Source organism: Carlito syrichta, unplaced genomic scaffold, assembly GCF_000164805.1.
Source record: "Carlito syrichta isolate Samal-C Ts95f unplaced genomic scaffold, Tarsius_syrichta-2.0.1 Scaffold77358, whole genome shotgun sequence".
Taxonomy (NCBI): Eukaryota; Metazoa; Chordata; class Mammalia; order Primates; family Tarsiidae; genus Carlito; species Carlito syrichta.
In genome coordinates, this window is record NW_007021454.1 from 95,867 (window position 1) to 98,828 (window position 2,962).

Consider the following 2,962-nt stretch of genomic DNA (forward strand, 5'->3'; position numbering starts at 1 on the left):
CTGAGCATCCACGGCTTCTTCCGGCCTGTGCCCGCGCGCCCCACGGTCCAGCCAGCGCGTCTCCTCCCCGGATACCCAAGCCTCAAGCCGGCTCTTCTCAGTCCCTGCCGGCGGCGGCGCTCTTGCCGCCATCCAGTGAGTTTTGCGGAGCCGCGGGGCCGCCGCAGGGGTGGGCGGGTGCGAGGGCCGTGGCCCGGACTCTGTGTGGCCGCGCCCCGCTGCCCGGGCTCGCTGTGTGGGGCCCCACGGAAGCCGCGTGCGGGAGGGCGGAGGTCGGCCCTGCCTCCCTGGAGACCGCCGCCCAGAAAGTTTGCCGGGGACAAGCATGCGTTTGTGAACGCTTCGACCTTCTTCTGCCTTTTTGCTTGCTTGCTTGCTTCTGAGTATTGATTCCTGACAAGGTACACTTTCCAGAAATGGTGTGAAGATCCTTTTGAATTGTGTTCCTACTTTGGAAACGGATTACGTTTGGACTTCTAAACTGCACTGCCATCGTCATCCCAGTAAGCCCTTAATAGGCTCATGATGTGGGCTACAAAAATAGAGATCATCATCAAGTCCTTGGAAGAAAACTGTTGGTCCCTTAGAGGCGCCAGATGTCGACTAAAAGAATGTAGATCGCTTTTCGGATAATACTTCAGGATCTGTTTATTTTATGGAAATGTAATTTGGTGTTTTTTTTGGTTTTGAAGAATTTTGGTGCATTTATGAAAATCAAAAATAAGGAACAAAAACCACTTAAGAGTTATACTACTCACACTTGACCAACTCCAACACATTGGCTCATTTTGGCGTTTTTCCTTTTTTTTTTTTTAGTTGGAGTCTCACTCTGTCGCCCAGGCTGGAGTGCAGTGGCACGCTCATGGCCACCGCGGCCTCGACCTGCTGGGCTCCGGCGATCCTTCCGCCTCAACCTTCCAAGTAGCTACAGGCGCACGCTACCACACCCTGCTACTTTTTTGATTTATTGTAGAGATGAGGTCTTGCCAAGTTGCCCAGGCTGGTCTGGAACCCCTGGGCTCAGGCAATCCTCGCTCATGTGTAGATTGTGTGATCGTTTGCCTTTTTATTTAACATGTCTCTCAATTCTTGCAAAATTCTAGTTTCAATAAACACTTTTATAACTACACCTGTCCCTCTCCCATGTGACTGGATATCTAGGTTGTTTTCAGATTTGCACTTTTGTGCATAACTACTGTATGAGGAGGCAATAGCTGGATTAGTATTTAGAACATGAACATTCAGATCAGATAGACCTGGGCTTTCTACTTACTGTGCAATCTCGACCGATTTATTTAACTTTTTTTTTAAGCCTCTTTTTACTACCCCGTAACATGGGTAGTAGTTCTCATTGCATAGATTATGACAATCAAATGAAATAGCGTGAAAGTACCTGGAGCATATCTTAGTAATGCTAGCTACATAGTGTTTACTAATAATATGTTAGTAAATGCTGTAGATATATATAGAGAGAAATATATATAAATATAAACAATTTTTTTAAATCGTGAGTTTTTTTGGTGATATGTATGGTTTATTTCCAAATTTTGAAAGTAGTTAAATACTATTACCACACTGGGTGTAAGAGGCTTTTTTCATCTATTTTTATGATGTAAGTAACACACGAATTAGAAGTAATTTTTTTGCAATAGGAAAAATCTTAAATTGTCTACAATTCTGCTACTCATAGGTAATTATTATTCATATTTTGGGCTATCTTTTCTCACTTTTTAATGCACATTTGTGATTTTTTAAGAACAATAGGTTTATATTATAAATTTGACATATCTTGCTGGAAACAGCAAAGAGGCCAGTGTGATGACAGTAGGGTGACTAAGGGAGTAGGAAGAAAACTCAAAGGGAGCAGGTTAGGTTTTGGATTTAATTAAAAGTTTACTGGACAGAGTAAGTTGAAGGTTGAGGAGTGACCTGGTTTAATTTGTTTTATAAGGTTTACTTGGCTACCGTATGGTGCTAGCAACAAAGGACCAGGGTGGAGTGAGGGACTCCAATTAGGAGGCTGTTCAGTAATTCCTGTGAGAGATGGTGGTGTTCTGGATCAGAGTGTGAAGGAAAGTGTGAAGAACTGGGTTCTGGATATATTTTGAAGGGAGGCGTTATAGAATTCGCTGATTGATTGGATGTGGGGTTCAAGGGAAAGTGACTTCAGTGGTGTGTGTAGAAAAAAAGAAGTGACTTTAAGGATTTTTGCTTGAGCAATTAAGTGGATGCAGGTGCTACTTGTAGAGATAGAGACCGAAGAGGCAGCAAGTTTTAGGAGAGGGTTCTATTTCAGTCATGTTACCTGCTGCAGAGTCTAGTAGATGTCTAATCGGAAGTGGAATAATAAAGACTCCACCTACTGTTACTGAAGTGTCAATCTGTCCTGTCATTTCTGTTGTTTTGGGCTACATATCCTCTGTGTTGTTAGGTGCATGTATGCCTTTTTTTTTTGACTCAATCTCGTTCTGTCGCCAAAGCTGGAGCACAGTGGCACAATCATGGCTCACTACAGCCTGTACCTCCTGGGCTCAGGCAATCCTTCTCCCTCAGCCTTCTGCGTAGCTGGTACTATGGGTGCATGACCCCACACCCAGCCCACATATGTATGTGTTTATAAATGTTGTGCCTTCCTGTGGACTTAACTCTTTGTCATTATAAAATGTTCCTCTCTTTGTCTAATCACATTCTTTATTTTAAGGTCAATTTTGTTTTTTTATTAATATAGCCGTTTTGACTTTCTTGTGGTTGTTATTTGCATGCTCTGTACCACGGAATCAAAGTGTAATTCCTGTAGACATTATATAGTTGAATATTGTTTTTTTTTTAATTCTAGTCTAGTAATTTCTGCCTCTCGCATTGTTTAATCTGGTCACATTTAGTGTTATTATTAATATAGTTGGATTTATTTCTACCATCTTATTTTTGTTTTATGTGTTTTGCATCTTTTTCTGCTCATCTC